The sequence below is a fragment of the Cygnus olor genome, chromosome 3 (genome assembly GCF_009769625.2).
Source record: "Cygnus olor isolate bCygOlo1 chromosome 3, bCygOlo1.pri.v2, whole genome shotgun sequence".
Classification (NCBI taxonomy): Eukaryota; Metazoa; Chordata; class Aves; order Anseriformes; family Anatidae; genus Cygnus; species Cygnus olor.
In genome coordinates this window covers 117,769,030-117,787,744 of record NC_049171.1, presented here as the reverse complement: position 1 = coordinate 117,787,744, position 18,715 = coordinate 117,769,030, and the positions used below count along the sequence as shown (strand labels likewise).

Below are 18,715 nucleotides of genomic sequence, written 5' to 3'. Positions count from 1 at the left end.
GGTGAGCAGTTAATTGCTGAAGTGCTTTTGTTAATGTACTCAGTATATTTCACGTAGTCTTTATCACTCAGCATTATTAGATATGAGCATAGGTTTGGGCAAGGATGTGTCCCTTTTTGCCCCAGACTGCCATCATTATTTTGGAAACTTCACTCTATTACATCCTCCCGCACTGTTCTTTATTTTCTGCTGCCCAGGAGCTGGCTGCCCTCACTCGCAAGCCCGCTGTGCCAGCCGGCTGCAGGCAGAAGGAAGGCAGGGCCGGCTACGGCGCCTTAGCCCGAAGGTTGGCTGAGCTGCTGCGCTGCCTCCGGCAGATACAGATGCTTAGTTAAAGACCACGCAACATAGAGCAAGCAGAGTGTAAGCTGTCCCAGTAGAGGTATTTCCTCTATTTCCTCTTTTTACCTTTTCCAGTTCTTTTATATTCTCACGATGAGGGGTGACTGTAGCCTGCAGGTAATGGTCCAAACGCAGGCGTGTGATGGGTTTATATAGTGTCATGCTGGTGTTTTCAGTTTGGTTCTTTAACGGGCACTGAGCATTGAGCTGGTGCTGTCCACAGACAGCCTGCAGTGGGTTCACAACCATCGTTTTGCCCATGAGCATTCATTGGTACTTACCAGCTTTATCATCTGCCACTTAACTGCCCTGTCACTTGGGACTGTGAGCTGAAATGCAAAGCTAACACAGGAGGGGCAGTCAACTGTGGTATTGTGATTGGATATTTTAATATCTGTTAGCAGTCAAATGCCTTCCCACCATTCTTGTCAGATTCCAAATCAACTGGGGCAAATCAGCGCCACCAGTGCTGGATTCAGTGACTCACTGGCATACCACATCTTGTGTTTTTATTTTCTCCTAGTCTTTACTTCACAACCATGCCTGTTCACTACCCAGAGACTCAGGAGTCCATTTTGGGTCTCCTGACCTAAACTCCTAATCTCATTTGCTCAGGAAGTCATACTTTGAAGAAAATTGAAATGCACTTTCAAAGATACTCAATATGATTTCTTAATCAGTCATTAGACTGTTTATTTTTTTCACTTCTTTGAAACAGAAGGTTGATGCTGTTATTCATGGTTTCAGGCAAAGACTTTGGCCAAAATCCTGATTTCTTGTCTACCCACTCTTTTTATTTATTCTTTGGAGTCTATCATTTATTTTTAAGATCCATCACAAAGGTGATGTAGCATGAATTTTAAAAAAGTAAAGGCAGTAAGTGATCTGTGGCAAATGCTTACTAATTGTAATTTGGTCATCATATAACAAAGTGGTTTCACTATAATACGCTGGCTACCAGCATGGCTATCTTAAAAAAATGTCTCCAAAGTTTACAAAGCATTTTTTACGCCATGTAATTTTAGTATCTTTATTGATGCAAAGGTACAGGACCATATTTTCTGAATTTCAAATGTTTTCTAATATTCTTTTGATAAAAACGGAAACCATTTTTCATTCTACTATTTCTTGTTCTTGTGGTTTTTGTTGTGTTTACAGATTGGCAAGTGAAGGACTCTCTTCTTATCTTCCCCCCCTCCCCCCCAAGTTTCATCTGTTTTCTTCCTGTGATTGTTTTAATGTTTGTCTGTTTGTTTTCTATTTAAAAAACTAGATAGTGGAATATTTGTTTGTTTGTTTGTTTTTAAATAGGAGAGAATGACTGGATACATATTTTTCCCAGAGTCAATGAAAAATTTCCTGTACGAAAAAAGGGAGTTGTCTAGGGGAAAAATTTCTTGCTAAGCAAAATTCTGTACCTCTCTTTCCTCTACTAGCTATGCCATATTAAACTGCACATCGGATGCTTTTTCTACTAATTTCTGTTATTTTTCATCCTATAGAGAGACTTATATCTTACAGCATTCACCCAGAGTTTATAAGAATGCTGAGTTGTCATGCAGGAGTTTTACCTCACACCAGGGAGATATTAGTTGATAACATCTACCTTGTTCAGATTTATTGCTTTAGCATATTTCATGCTAAAAATATTTTTTTTACCATCTGCTAAGATTAGCACTCTAGTAGTAATAAATTTACTTACCCTGTTACTGTGGTGTAGTTTGGAACCATCTTACGCTTTATTCGGCCTAATTGAAAATAGGATAAGATAAATGATGCACTTTGAATTTCTCTCTCAGATGTACCATTGTTCATTACTTCAACAAGGGATGAGCACATCTGATTGTAATTTCAATTGTTAAGTAAAACAAAAGTTTCCATGGTGAAAATATGGTACCAACAGCTGTAATTGTCTAAGGGTTACTTGTGAAAATCTCAATATTGTTTTAGTAATACATGCAGAATTGTTTTTCATTTATACACTTGTTTATCCTCAAACCCTAATGGAAAAGGGGTGAAGTCAAAAACCATGCTCAAGAACTCATGAATTGAGTAGAATAGGAAATCTGAGCTGAAACTGGTTATGCTTAAGGAAATATATGCATACTAAAATAAGGAATATTTCAACAGTGATTGCTATTGGAAAAAAAAACAAAACACCACCTTACTAAGTAATTACATTACTTTATTAATTTTGATTGGATTAGACAGTATCTATGATATAGTTTGTTTTGGTTTTGCTTCTAGACTTTCACAGGATACACACAGTTCTGATGTCTCTGATATGTGCCTTGCAAATTCTTCAAGCAATGGCATCTTTGTAAAGTTATTTTTTTCCTTAGTATTCTACTAATATGAAACCTAAATAGTAAAATATTAAAGAAACCTACTTGAGTTAAAGGGGTACCAATTACCCCAAAACAGGAAAATTGTACAAACAAGAACAACAATTGAACAAACAAGATTGGTATAAGCTATTCTCTCTGCTTGGTATTTGTGCCAATTTAATTTGTGGTCTCATAATTTCATTTTCATAAACTTAAAAATTTGCTATTGTGTGACCAGACTGTGATACCTTCCTTTATGGTAAGTAGTAATACATAGTCTATAAATTATATTCTTTGCTTCAGGATTTGCAATGAGTTTGGGATAAACAAGTATTTTAGTGCATAAAACATTTACAATGGGAGATGCTGCCTATGCAATGGAAATAAGTAAAACCAGGAAAGAAACTATGTAATGCTAGGAGTTTTTTTTTCATTGTTTTGTTTTGTTTTCTAATATATAAGTGATTTTTGTGTTGATTATATCTGATGTTGGCATTATTGCAACATAAGGCCATATCCTATTTCATTAATTCATGAAATAAATTCCATTGCCTTGCCTGTATAAATAGGATCAGCAAGTCTTGATCTGTAAGTAAACCACAAATCTGGGGTTTCCTTTCAAAATATTAGAATATCTTCAAGGTTCTGTAGAAGAGGAAGCATCTCTAGAATATCCTAGCTCTGAACATAGTTATTGCAAAGCCTTTTTCATCCTTATAGTAAAGTCCTAGCTAGTCTTTAAGAAATGTGTAATATTTTCATCTCTTCTTTCATAATAAATCTTTTGACTGATGACCAAGTCCTGATTGTGCTTCCGTTACTTAGGGAAAGCTCCCATTGGCTTCAGCCAGCATTTTGCCCAAGACAAGAGGATCTGCAGCATTTCAGCCCATGCTGGTATTTTTGCAGCTAAGTTTTAAACCCCTGAAAACAAGGCTTTGTAATGGGAGTGCTGACACAACTTTAACGAGAGGCTTGTGAATGGCTGTGCTCTAATACTGTACATTGCCAGCGTTACTGTGTTGCTGTTATCCATTTCTCGTGTCTGTTACAGAAATTGGTATTGTATCTAAAACAATTGCTGTTATTAACAGGTTAAGCTGCTGGGATGTTAAAATAAAGGCTGCCCAGCTTTAGTGCATTTTGTTGTAATCATCTCCCAGATGCCTTGTCGGAAATCAATTCAAGTTCAAAACTGGCTAGAATTGGGAGGTCAAGGCTTCTGCAGACTAAATATTTTATCTTCTGCTCATGTCTGGAGCTTTTAAAGACGTGTATTGGGGACTCTTTTCTCATATCCCATCTGGACAAAGATGATTGGCTTTGCCATTTTGCCCAGGTTAGGACAAGGTTAAAATCAATTATAATCAATTATTAAGAGTCTTCTGTGGCTGCAAAGCTTAAAAGGAGATTTTAAAAGTTGCTCAGTTCTGAAACAGGAATATCTTAGTTGCTGGTGTAGATGTCATTATTCAGGAATGTAAGATGTAAATCTTCTCTGCATCAGCAATAAACGCACAGAATCCCTTCATCTTCTTGTCCTGTATGTTTTGGAGCGAACAGCAACACCTAAAAACGACGACAGAGGTGGAGGGAGGACAGTGCATTGTGTAGAAAAATCCAGTTGTCATTACCACATAGCTAAATGAGAGGTGAGAGGGAGCTCTTTATAGTTTGGTGAAACCAGGGGGTTTATTGTTGTTTTGTTCTGTTTTCCAGAGATGTATTTAGCTTACTCTGGTCTCCAAAACTCACATGCTAATGTACTCCTACGTTTTGGGGACTCCAAGCTTTCATCTTAAAATAGAATAGTATTTATGTATTATAATTCTCTCTGCCTGATGTGCTTGAATTTACAAGATTTTTGCTTCTCCCTGGGAATGAATCAGTCATTTTATTTGAAGTAATTGTTGATGTTAGGTACCATTTTTCCCGTTCAAATCACATTCGGTGTTATCCTCACAGCTTCTGAGTGAATGAGTGAACATGTCTCTGTCCCTCACCACTATTGCTTTGGAGCTTTTGAACATAATATTTACACTTCCAATTTACTTTTAAGAAAATTCAGAATTGGGACATGAATTTTAGAGGAAGAGAGGGTCTCATAAATTCAGAGAGGAAGGATGCTCTGCTGAAAGTCAGACCTGCACACAGGAAGTGTAGGCTTGCCTGTTTAATTCTTAATTATTTTTTCTTAAGCAGACTGCCAAAGTGATGCTAGTCAGCTTGGTAACTTCAGTTCCTATTTTTAATATTGGGATAATTTTTCTCCCTTTCATCTCAAGGAACGAGCTGCATGGTTGTGCGTATCCTACAATAGAATATAATGCAGTGTTGTAGATAAGAAAGACTGATACTCAGTTATTCTGGCATGGGAGCCATAGAAATAGATGTGTTATGTCATGACTGAATTTAGCCTTGCTTGTCATGTCCAAGTCCATAGAGAGAGTGAACATCAGAGTTGAATGTGGAAATCAGGCGACTTTGGTTCTGAGCTGGTTACTAGACCAGCAGAATTGACTGGGGTTTGTAAGGCAGACTGGGATCTTCAAAACATGAATCTTTAAAACATTCTTGAGCTTCAGACATTTTCTCTGTTACTTTGCTTTTCCTCAGTATCTGCATTTCATGCCCAGAGACAAGCGATGGTTTGTAGGTAGACTTGTTGAGAAACTTCAGCAAAGGATGTTCTTGCATAGCTTATGTCATGGGGTCTCAGGAGGGGTCTGGTTCTTACAGAATTGCCAGAATGCTGCCAGAAGCAAAGCTGACCTGGTTCTCAGCTCTGTGCATTTTGAAAAATGCCGTATGTTTTGGTTGTCACTGGTGGATGCATTCCTGAGTTCAATATATTTTAAGAGGAATCAGAATCTGGCAGAAAGACCGGCCTCAACTGAGAAAGTAGATTAGTCGCTTGTTGATATGAAATAAAATACTTTGGATTTTGGAAATGTTTTTGAGATTCTTAATATGGGTAAAATACCAAATAGCTGTAGGATTATAAAAATACTCAGACATTCCAAAATTTGTAAGTACTTTAATGGACATAGGAATTGAGAATCATTTTCTTAAAATGGTCATTCTCATGGGGATACTATAGTTGGACTCATTTTCCCAAGGATTTTGTAGTGAATGTGAGATTTTAAAAACATGTAGGGACATAGTCCTGAAAAATAGATATCTAATGGAAACCAATATAAGCAGAATAAATTAACATTGCTTTATTTCTTTCTACTGCTTCTCCATGTGAAATCACGGAATATTCTACAGGTTTTAAAGAAAAGTTTCATTTTTCTGTGTGTATGGCATTCAGAATATTTTGTCAGCCAAGCATATCTTGTCACCCATTTTCAAACATTTCTATGTTATCAAAATAGGGTAGGTGTTTATGAAGTATCATAACATGTCACATATTTAAATATTTCTATACACACTTATGGCCACAAAAGAAATGTTTTCAAGGTGTGATGGAAGATATTCGTATCCCTTAACAGGATAATACTGGACCACTACGACAACGCTATATTTTCTGTGCTTATTTTGTGTGCAAACTGCTGAAGCCGAGAGGTAGAGCTAAAGCACAGTTTCTGCAGCTGATGTGGGGAGCAGCTTCACTCTGACACCAGAAAGCTGAGCAAGGATGGTTTCAGCCTTGCAAGTGGCGTGTGCAATGCAAAGACTTCCATAAAGGTACAAAAGGCTAAGTGGAGAGGGTAAGGGAAACCTTTTCCTTCCACCATGCTCTCTTTGTCCCCTTCAGCATAGCTGATAGGTTGATTATATATCCTGTCTCTTGAGGAAGGCACTGCCGCGGTGTGATGGGAGATCATTGTTCGGTTCAGAGATGTGCCCATAGTGAAAAGATGTGCATCGTGGGCCTTTGCTCCAAACACTGTGCTCCTTGCTTTTCCATAAATGATGCAAAAAGCATGTTAATAAAGCATTCCTGAACAACGGGGATCCTGAACTCTTCAGTCTCTCGGGGCAGCCCATATTTATGTTTTCAAATGGGTACGTGAAAGTCTTGGAATTCAAGGTTTATCTTAATACATTTACATTGTGATTTATAAGACCGAAAAAAGCATTATAATAGGAGTTTACCTACTAATGATATTTGCAAAAGCCAGTTATTAATAGGTTATAGAGTGAATCGGGCTCCTTTTTTATCCCAGTAATTTATTTCACATGCAGGATTATGTCCCTTCTCAATTTCATATTCATTTGATAAAACAAGAAGTATAAAATATAATTTGCAAGAAGTCTATGGCTGGCTGTGCCACAACTATGTGCTAAAATGCATCAAGAGGCCTTCCTTTTCAGGGAACACCATGAGAGCTGACACATTTTGGTGGCCTTCTGGACTGCTGGTGCTTGGGAAAGGAGAGATGCATAAAGAATAAATGTTCTTGGCCAGTGTTTGAAGTGCAATGTTTTTATTGGAGGCAGGAACCCCATTTCCTTTCCGTGGAGGGTTCAAGGGAACCTATCCTTTGGCTAACGAGGCGCATGGCACTGTATGCTGAATAGTTCAGAGAGAGATGAAAAGTTGCTATTTATCCTGCACAGTGAAAATACAAGTCTGGAGAGTGCATGTGTTTCTAATTTCAATGCACTTTTCTTTCAGTTATTTAGATGGATAGAGGCATCAAGCCAGAGTTCCCCCAACACCAACTAAGGTCTTACACTGTCCAAACAGACTGCATTCCTGAGCCCACTGCTCCTGCCACCTAAAAGGTTTCAAGATTCAGCCCGGTCTGCTTAAACAAAATGTTATTCATTTCAACCGTGCACATAGGCACCGATGTTTATATTGTTGAATTTAAGTTTTCAAGTGAGCAGAAAATGTTGGTAGAAAGCTTAGGCCCTGCACTTACTCAGGAAAGGAAGGATGTTTACTGAGCCAGGGAGAGAGGCAAAGCACCCAGTTCCATATCACAGCATTCAAAAACGCCACGGTGAGGAAGCACAAGCATTTTCTCTTCCAGTTTCCCTTTTCTTTTTTCCTTCTGCACTTCTTTGACCACTGCTGTCTTGTGTTGTTATGTGCTGTGTGGTGCTGTGCTGCACTGTGCTGTGCGCGCACTGACCAGCGCCAGCCGGTCGCGGCTCTCCCTGGGCCCCAGCCCGGCTTGCCCGCGCACTGCAGCGCTACGGGAAGTTCACGGGCTCCCTGAGCAAACAGAGAGTCCATTTCAGGAAACCTGGAGCAGCAGCTCTGTGCTATGCTTTCCCATGAAACTAGGTAGCTTCTAGCAACAGATGAAACTCTGGCGTTTCTGTGGTTCGTACAGGCTTTGCAAAATGCGCTGAAGGAACTGCAGCAAAGCCTTCGTAATCACCGATACCGTTCCTTGGTCTTTCCTTCTGGCCCCCTGAGCTTTACCTCCGGTTTGGACTTACAGCCCTGGGTGAGCTGGGACTGAGCATCTGTGGGGAGAGGAGGGCTTGCAGGTGGGAGTTTCCCCTCTGCTTGATGTTTGGAGGGGAACTAAAGGGTTTTAGCAAATGAGTTTTTTTCTCTGGGAAACAATAAAAGTAGAAAATGGAAGATGCCATAGTGTAGCTGCTTGGCTGTAAACCTTAAGAGAAACTTTGTAGGTCTCCTCATGGGGGAACATAGTGTTTTTCTTAATTTTCTTTATAAAAATCTCTTAGAAGCTTAAATCTGAAATCTGCTTTCTTTGCTCTCCAGCCCCTTGCATGTGTGCGTACTGGTTTGTTATTACAGGGTTACTCATGTATGCTGGCCTATTGGCACTGAATATTTAATACAGAGAGAAAGGAGCTAAATCTTTTTTTTTCTTTGGGAAATCAACTCAGACTTTATAGAGACTTGCAGATTTTGTAAATGCAAATTAGATTTTGAGGATACACTATCATTCCAGTCGCTTAGATTTTGAGTCTGTGAACTTTAACACAAGAATACTTCATGAACAATTTCATCTATTCTCTGTAAAAGTGTTTTTAATGAATGTTGGGAGTTAGTAAGACTCAAGCTCTTGCAGTACAGCTCTTTAAATAGCTAACATTAGAGTAATAATTTGCATTTACATAGTATATCACATCAGCAAATTTTAAAGTGTGACATTAAGATGTCTCAGAACATGTAAGATACATAGGGAAAGAAGGTACAGAGTACTACATCAGGTGGTGAAATCAGTGGGGGCTGATACCTGTTGGTATCGTAGGGGTTGTAATGGAAGACAGTGTGCAGAGCTTATTTGTTCTTTTATCTCTGTCTCTTGGAGACAGAGCCTGGAAGAAGTTCTTCCAAGTTCCACTTTAGCACACCTGCAGACTACTTACTGCACTGCTTTGGGCAGGAGAGCTCTGTGAGAGTTGAATCAGCTCACGTCCCATGGAGACGCCCGTCAGTCCTTGTCAGAGCCACAAGTCTGACTCCCGAGCCTGAACTGTGAGCATGATTTGCTCTTCCACAGCTGGTCTGCAATCTGTATTGACTGCAATGAGCATGGAAAGGACAAAGTTTCCACAACTTTATTTTGGACTGTAGGACAATTCTGTTGTGCTTGCTCATTACAGATTTGCACAGGGGCCAGCAAGTGTCTGGATTTGCCCAGCCCCAGGTCCTAGAGAAGCTCCACACCAAGGGCGTTTGGATGATGCAGGCTCTCCTGCACCCAAAGGATGCTCCAGCAAGCATCACTGCATCAGGAGGACAAGCCTTTGCCTGGATATTCTTTTTCTTTTCCAGTAGTTTGGAAAAGGGTGCAGGGATTTCCTTTGCAGATGGTGACTTTCAGGAAACAATGTGAGAAAAGGTGACAATGTTTCCACGCAGATTGCTCACAACCTGCTCCAAGCCTGGACAGCAAACTCTGACTGTATCTCCATCACACTCCCAGCATTTTCTGTCTGTGGTTCTCATATTGCTTGCTTCCTCCCAAAGTACTTTCGTGTCACAGAAGTGGTTAAATGTGGAGCAAGATGAAGGATTTTGTTTTAAAGGTATTTTGGTATCTGCAAATGCAGATAGTTGCATGTTAGGCATTCAGAAATGAACAGGCACCTAATTACTGTTGATTTCAGAGTAAGTTAGGTATTTCTGAGAATCACAATAGGCCCCAGAAGGGGACTTTCTCCTGAATCCCTGTGTGTGGTGCTTCCTGTTGTTTAGGTATATATCACGACATAAAGCCAATCAAGAGAGAAAAATAGCATAGGGGCTCAGAGCGACTTTTGGCTGTCTGAATCTGGCTGATTCAGATCTTACCCGTAAATCTGCTCCCAAGTGACTTCTCAAGGTTCAATCACACTTTGATCTTTAACTCTCATCTTCTTTGTGATGTAGCTATTTCAATTTCATTAATTAGACCAATATCAATTTCTCCACCTGCAGTAAAGTAAATAAGCAAAAATAAGCCATCAAACCTTCTGCTGGATTCACACCTGGCTGTTTAAAATGCTCACAAAATCACCCAGGGTGGAGAGTAATCGTATTATATTAAACTGATATCCACAGTCTTTCAACAAGTTTCTCTGTGTCCATTTATAAATATTTTATATGTGCAGTAAAAGTCCTTTCTCTTTTTGCAAAGCTTTCTCCCAACTCTGTTAAGTCTATGTGAACACCTCTTTCCTCATATTTGTTATATAATGAATCAACAACCTTTTATGAAATTTGTTCTTTACCTGGTACCCTGAGACAAGCCAATCTTCTGGTTTCTGGGGTGAGTTCACAAGAGAAGTTTTGTTGTTTTTAGTAGTTCCTTAGTTTATACATTTGAAGGACTGGAAGTTCTAAGCACAAAAAAAAAAAAGTTTCTTTTGAATTTACAGTCATATTCTGGTTGAAATTATAATTTCTATTTTCAAATACATCAATGTGGATGTCTGAAATGTAACATCTTGTTTTATCATGAGATCAGAAGCTGCATTTATATTTTGTTTTTATATATCCTTACTACAAAACCTCACATTAATGCTTGAACACAAAGTGCCAGTCACAAGGTAAGAACAAACGGGGATTTGGAATAATAGTCTGTTGAGCAGCTGGAAGAGAATGAGCAGCAACAAAAGAGACTGGTAACTAGCCTGGGCAGCAAAAGTCAGAGCGGTGCTTCCCACACAGCTCAGGTGCACAAGGAAAGGGTGCCAAAACCAAAGTAAAGATTAAACAGAGGACTGGCAGCTATGTGTGGTCAACGGAGATGTCCAACAGAGAATCTGTGAAAATGTAACTAGGATTTCTTTAAAATCATAACTGCTCATCTGTACATAATGGATTGTGTCAGAGTGATGAAGAATTTGAAGAGTGCGGAGTTCTTGTCCAAACTCTCTTGGTTGTGACCAAACGTGCTGTCTTTTGTTGAGATGCGTGGTCCAGGTAAAGTACCTGGCCATTGCTGCAATGCCTGCTGGGCTGTTTTCTTTTTCGTATCCTGGAGATTAATAAGGCTGGTGCTAAAAGGCCTCGACCTGAGAGTGATGCTAGCCATGAGTGTCTGGTGGCACATCTAGGACAACTGGGCTGAGTACAGAACTGTGAACATCTATTCTGTCGTGTCCTCTGCCATAATTTTCATCACCAGAGGTTGAGTACTTGGTGAAGTCTGACAGATGTATTGCAGCTTTCTTCCACCAGCTGCAGTGCCTGCTGTATAAGGAACAGATCTTTCACTCTGACCTAAATACTCTCCAACAATACCTTCAGTCAGTTTCTCCTGAGGACCCAGAAGTCAGGCTCTGTAACTGGAGTCTCTGTCCATCAAAGATAAGTATTTTTTTCACCTTTTTTTCTTAATTGTCCTCATCTTCATGTGCAGGTGATCAAGTCCTGCTGCAACTGAGCTCAGTCTGATTCAACAACAACATGACAATGATGATGTGGTCAGATTGTACTATAACATTATGTTTTTCCTATGCATTACATTTCCTCTGTAATAATAGGTTTACTAGAAACAAAATTGAAAAATACAACTGTAAATAATATATTCTTGCAACTCTTCTTTACATGCAGTCATAGGATATCTGGGAGAATCATCTAAGGACACTATCTGTTGTGGTTTTTTTTGTTTTGTTTTGTTTTGTTTGTTTTGTTTTGTTTCATTTTGTTTTCCAGAAAGTCTGGTTCTGATATGGCTACTGAATATGGATTTTTTCTATTTATGTGTGGGTAGGTGTTCTTTTCATTAAGTGATAGACACATCAGCATTTGATTTCCTGATAAATCCCCATAAATATCTCTTTTAATTTCTCTTATGGTTTTCTTTGTTTACAGGCACATCCTTAGGGACATTTCTCCTCCTCAGGAGGAGCAACAAATGCCCTCTCAGTTATTTGAACACGACTAGGCCTGTTTGGTTGGTGACAGCAGGCTGGCTCACTTTGAATTCTTAGGGATGAGGAAGCCAGTAGTAGCAGCCACATGCTTCAATGTCAGTTTTGTTCTGACCTATGGCAACTTCCTTAAAATCTGGGGCATTTTTAGCTGCTGATGACCTTCCGTGCAGCTTTCATTGCCACCTTGTAGTGGCGGTTTGGTACATCTTCAGCCAGGAGGTACGTTGCTTCAATGTCACCTTTAACTGCCTGACTGCACTCTCCCAGACTGCACTGATCATATTTACATTGATTAATATGTTGTGCTGAATAACGAACGATCAAAAATCTTTGTATAACCAGATTTCCTCTGCAAGTGACAGCGCCTCACTTAGACTCATAGACCTCGTGCTGCTGCTGCTGCATGCAGCCATCCCTCCCGTTACACTTGGCAGTTGCCCTGAGTAAACTCACTGGATCTGAATTTGGTCCCTCATGCAACAAAGGCCAGGCTTTGGCTTTAAGTCACTGTTTGTGTTGGAGGGAAGTTTAAAATGGGGACAAAGTGCCTGAAGGAAGAGGACTAAGGTCATGACATCACTGCAGGGGAGGCCCATGTTGGAGTGTCTGCTGGCTTCTCCACAAAAAATAGTGTAACTAGCATTGTCCTCTGCTGAACGTGAGGAAGGTGATGCTGTCCCTGTCCTCTGTATCAGGGTTATCAACACCAAATGGGCATCCTAGCAGAAAGTATGGATCTTCTTTACCCTGCTCCTTAAACAGTATGTTTAGTCAGAAGTTACCTATGGAAAGCTAGGGTCTTTTTCATATTCTAATTCTCGCTCTGCATGCAATGAAAGGGAATTGCATCCAATTTGCTAACCTCTATTCCCAGATGCATATTTTGATTGCTAATGCTACCTTTAAATTGTAGCTAGCCCCCTGCAAGTAAGCATCAGGCATTTTGGCTAAAGCAAAAATTACATATGAACTCGTCACTGGGGAGACAGAATGGCATGAGAACCTATTTGGATGCAACTTGCATCCAGCAGCTCTGCTGCTTGAGTATGACCCTTTACCAGGTCCTGTTCACTTTAGTGTCTACAGAAAGGCCTAAAAAACCCTGTAACCAATAGGCTATCTTTCTGGAAAACCTCCTTGAGTCAAGATGGGGTTTCTATTTCCTATTCTGGGCTAGCTGGGCATTGCCACAGGGCAGTGGCAGGGGATGTATGGCCCCACAGACTAGTGTGGCCCCAGGCTGGTCCCCAGTCGGGGAGCAGGGGACGTACTGCAGACCTCAGCACAGCCATCTCACCAACAGCCCACTTGTCTGGGGGTCGGAACATTTACCTGGGGTCCTGCTGCCGTCCTGCTAACTGGTGGTGAGAAAGCCAAGTCCTTTCTCATCTCACTTTCCCCATATTTTAAAGAGCTTCAGAAGTGTTCTGGGATCTGCCAGAACAAGGTATTGTTATTAAAGGTTTACAGGTGAAACTATCTGTCTTGATTTTCCCCTGTATCCACTAGGGTGGACAAATCAAATCTTTTGTCTCATTTAGTGGGGGAAAAAAGTCTAATTTACTAAATTTCACAACAGTCGGCCAAGGAAATTATCCTCCTGTTTCTGCTGTGTCTGGGATTCTGCTCTGGTCTGTCTCAGTATGGCACAGGCAACTGGTAAAGATTTCAGCTCTGGACTGCTGCATTGCTTTCCCTCCTGATAAAAACAAATTACTTGCAAAAACTTGTGCACTGTTGGGATTTTCATATGTTTATATTTTCTGTGTGAAGCATGTAGCAGCAATTTAGCCACATAAATTTGAAGAAAACAGGATGTCCTTCAAAAAAAAAACCACAACAATACACACATATATACATATATATATATATATGAATATATATATATGTATCCCCCAAACCCCAAATGGATTACCTATGCAAAGGTTTTGATGCTATGGAGCAGCTGCACATCATTGGTTTGGGTCTGCTGTGAACAGTGATCAAGGTCATTAGGAATCATGGTGGGGCATGAAATCCATCCCTTATTACCAGCTGATCATAGTGGCGGTACTTTCAGCATAAAGTTGTTTAAAACCTTGCAAACTTTTCCTCACAAATGTGACTACATTCTTGAGTGTTTTATGTGTTGCATGAGAAAGAATTTGGGTAGAGTAAAGCACTCCCCATTTCCAATAAATAATTACAAAGGGTCTGCCAAAACAGCAGTCCCCTGATAGGTTGTAACACTGCTTGGTGTAATGCGCTCCCCATGCATTTCATCATGGACATGAAATCTGGACCAATTATCATTTTCTCATACTGTAGCTTTTAAAGTATTTTTATTTTCTTTGTTACTGTCTAGTTCATTAAACAGGGCTTGCAAGCTCCCAGTAACAGGATTACTATTGACAATTTCATTAGAACTATAATTCCACCGCTTGTGCGCCTTCCAGGGAGAACCGTCGCAGACCACAGCCACAGCCCGTCCACCTCTGCTATAATTGTGTTTGCAGCTGCCTACGGCTCTTCCCCGTTGAATTTGGAAGGGCCCAAACTGCCAGTTTTCGTAAAACGGGTTTTATCTGTGTATTACACAAGCCCAGTTAGTTCCTGGTGAATTATGGAACTGTCAGCTGCTGTCTGACCCTATGCATGTTGGGAAAGATGCTTAATGTACAGGTGCAGTAAGTTTGTAATTGCAATTTATATATAGCAGTGCAATGCCCGGCCTGGCAGGTAAATACCAGCAAACAGCACAGCTTGAATGGAAGCTGTAAATGTGCAGGTAGCAGGTTGGTTAGAGATCAGCAGCTGGTTTGATTGCAGGCTCCTTGGAACAGAAAATGTCTCAGCTCTTCTCTCTCAGCTCTTTCTGGCCAGACATGTACTACAGTAGCAGCACGCAGTGCTGTGGATTTCTCAGTCCCTGTATCTTTGTTTTCAGGTTAACTCAGGATATTTGAAATAACAAACCCAAATGTAACTCAGATGAGTTGTTTTATTTTTCAGTTATTATTTACCTTGCTGTTGGGTTTACAGGATCCATTTGACCAGAGGCCTTTCCTCTAGTACAGGAATAGCAGTGGAAAACCAGAAAAGACAAAATCCTCCTCCTCTGCTCCCAGAGTCTTCCCTCTGTGTCGACTTGTGCGTTCTCTGAGATGAATACTCTTTCAAGCTGGAAGTGGACATAGCAACCAGAGCGATAAACTTTTCTTTAAGTAAGTTTGTAGATTAGCTCTTGAAATATAAGATTTTTGCTGTGTTATCCAGCACCACTTTTTGGTGTTTTTGATGGAAAAAATTTCAAGATTATGTAGATCAAGAACAATCTAGAAAAACAGATGGGGAACAGGTGTGAAATTGTGGCCCCAGTGATGGGGAAATACAATCTGGAATCAAACTGGATAAAGATAATGGTCCCTTCTGACCCCAAGGTGTGTTTATTTGATGTCATGAGATAACATCTCCGAACGTCTCAGTGTGCTGTTTGTACTTGCTCGAAGGACAAAATTGGAAAGGAGGATCTTTAAGAAAGAAATTTGACAGCTAAGGAAATATTTCTATTTAACATAGCATAAAAGGGATCAGAATTAACTGTTTTCTGTAAACTATAACCCATTGTGCTTTGTTCTTTTGAGCGGGCTTGTGGAGGAGTTAAATGGGATGTCAGTATTCAAGGGAGAGAGCTGGGAGAGACACTTCTTTCTAATTGTATAAACTGCTTTTAATTGAATGTAAGTTTTATATCTCCAGTTATCGCATAAGGATTGTATTTTTTTCTGCACTGACACGCTAGAAAGATCTTTTTGGATGCACTTTTAAGACACTGTGTATTTGACCCATTAAGAACAAAAACAAAAACAAAAAAAAAGAAGCAAGCAGATGGGTGTCTAACACTGAAGACAAGCTGCCCAGGTGCTGCTGCAGGGCGCTGGGAGCAGGCAGCAGCACCTGGGCAGGCTCCGGGCATGGCTGCAGGTCCCCGTTGGTGGCCTCCCTGAGCTGATGCTCGTTTGTTCACTGTGTGCCCTGATGTAGTTGATGCCTTTGCACGTGTAATTAATTATGACTTATTTGAAATCTCTCTGTAAAGCCTTGTTCCTCAATTTCCTACAAATCAAATTCCGGAAGGCTAGATTGGATTTTCAGGTTTCCTTCAGTTGGTTTGAGGAGGTCTGTCTGGCGTGCCTACCCACGGGCAGGGAGACACTGCTGTCCAGCCAGAGCTGAACAACCTGTGTGGAGAATACAAAGGCTTTCTTATGCTGGTAAGTTTATATCTGACATGTAAACTTCCCAAATTCGTTTGTTTGTTATGGGGTATGGTGCATAGTAATGGAAGATGTATGTCCTTTCCTTATGTCTCTCTTATGTTGTAAATTATGTGCACATCAGTTAGATATTGAGTTAAAATGTGTATTTTTAATGAAGGAAACAAATACAAGAAAAAGCATGCTTTTGTACTGGTAAGACATTAAAAGGGAGAAAGTAGCTAGGGAGAAAAGTAGTTCTGTAATTCCCCAGCCAACTGTGGGTTGTTTGTGTGCAACCTTATGAGCCGCTGTGTGTGCACTAGCCACTGCTGGGAAACGCTGGAGTGCCCCAAACACGAACTCTGAGGCATGCTGATGTGTTGAGTGCCTCAGCTCTGTAAAGTTAAGCGTATATTCAATTGCTGCAAAAGGAAGTGTGTATATTTTTCAGCTCTTACCCTTGTCCAGCAAACATTGCAATTGCGTGTCCGGATCGAGTCTCAGAAAAACTAACCCCTAGCTCAGCGCGGCTCTCGTCACTCTGTGCAAATTGCCAAATGATGCTTTTCAGACAAGGTGATGGCAGGTGTGATCGAGGTCCTGTAAGACTGAGGAGGGAAGTCTGGTGTTCCTGCTTTAAAGATTATAGCTGATTGAATCTGTGAAAGAGAGAAAATTGCCATGGTGTGAATGGGGAGGAGGAGGAGAGAGGGGACGGATTGATTCTGAGCTCCTAACTGTGAGAGTCTCCACACGGCAAAGTGCAGGCAAATGGGTGCTTTCTTCCCGACTCCCCCGAAGCGAATTGTGGAGGATGTAGCGCAGATAGACATGAAAACTGCAGACCTTCTTAGCAAGGTATGTTGGAAGTGGAAAATCTCTTGGCAAAAATAATTGTGTGTTTTAGTTTAGGAGGTAGCTTGGGAGGGGTACTTCGATAGTCTTAAAATAGAGAAGGTTATGAGCTGATCACTGTTCTCCATGTCCACCCTGTGTTGAACAAGAACAAATTGACTTCATTATTTTTTAAAAAACTTTTTTTTTCAGTTCAGATATAAACTTTGTAGCCATGGGGATAGGCTGAGAGTGATTGCAAAACCTTGCAATTAGTGGTGTTAAATAACAGGTTTGAAAAACACCTGTGTGAATGCCCCACAGATGCACCTGACCCTGTCTGAGAGCCCAGGAATGAACTCTCTGACCCTTGTGATCCTTCCCAGCTTTGTTTCTGTGGCTTTTTGCAAATGGCTGCCCATGTAGCTGAGGACAAGAGAAGTTTGAAGGGGGGCTGTTTTCAGCAGGAATTGTTTTATCTGCTCACATAACTTTTTCAAAGGCTGGTTTTATTGAAAGAACATACAAACCTAGCAGGAACTCTAAGGAGAACAGCATTACGTTTGTTTAGGTTAGACATTGTTAGGCTTTCTGGGCTGGCTGAATGCAAGGGTGGAGTGGTTCCTAGTGGAAAAAGAGACTTGCTAATACCGCTTAGTAGATAGCACTTGTGATTTTGTGATTGACTGCAGGTGATAAGTAGACAGAAACCGTTCAAAGTGGTGGTTTTGTTCTTTAATGCTCCTATAAATTGCTGGGACTTCTCTACTTTTTCCTCCTGTTTGAGACAAAGGCAAGTTTCTCTTCTCCATGTAATGAAAGTCTGGAATCTTCTGCTTGCAGGTCGGTGGGTATCTTAAGAGCTTGGTAGGAAGTTCACTTTAACTTGTCTGGTGCTGTCCCTTGCGTTTTAACCAAGTGCAACATGATGAAAGTGTGTTGCTCATATGAGCTACCAGAAAGTGAAAAAGACTGCTAGGAATTGGGAAAATCGGGAGTGTGCATGTTCAAAAGTAACTTTCAAATAGCCTTAACGTTAGGTTGATTTTCCTGGAGCAAGAATTTACAGCTCATCCCTATCTAGGCTCAGAAAGGGTAGAGTAGTAGAAATATGTATTTGCTTACTGTATGTGTGTGAGGTGCTCTCTAAAGCACAAACATTGTGATGTGGCTAATACAGGAAACTTACAGGAACGCACACACACACCAAATTAAAATAAATAAATAAATAAAATCCTTGTGCCTGTAACACTAGTTCTGGAAACTTTGTTCCCCTCTTTAAAACGCTGGCACAGAATGTGTCTAAAGCAATGGGATAGTGAATTCAAATGAGATAAGTAGGGTCTGGTTTGCTCTTAAAATCAGTTTGTGGAGGGTTTGGTTTGTTATATTTCTACGAGTAAAAATAGAGATTAGGCTTCAGGCAAAACAAAATGAAAACTTTTGTATCGTGTCTTGATCGCTGTTATTCATAAATCAATTCAGATAGTGATTAATAAAGGTTAAATCTTGGGGGTGAGGAGGTTGTTTGGTTGTTCCTGCAAGCTTGTACATGTATGGAAGTATTGGAAGTGTTTTGGGGGGGTGGGGTGGGGATTAAGGAATTTGTGCCCACAGGAACTTCTGTATTTTAATACTTCTTTGCTTTGAAATTGAGACATAATCATCCTA

General features: G+C 40.4%; 1 long non-coding RNA gene across 8 annotated transcripts in view; it reads left to right on the top strand.

Moving 5' to 3' along the window:
- The first annotated feature begins 243 nt into the window (after positions 1-243).
- LOC121067127 overlaps positions 244-18,715 on the top strand; it is a 282,439-nt gene continuing 263,967 nt past the window's right edge. For 7 of the 8 annotated variants that reach the window (XR_005818115.1, XR_005818122.1, XR_005818120.1 and 4 more), the window contains exons 1-3: positions 14,709-14,746; positions 15,029-15,175; positions 16,107-16,225. This is a non-coding gene — a long non-coding RNA (uncharacterized LOC121067127). Of the gene's footprint in view, positions 364-14,708; positions 14,747-15,028; positions 15,176-16,106; positions 16,226-18,715 lie in introns of those variants that run through there. The other variant, XR_005818119.1, reaches the window with a different exon arrangement.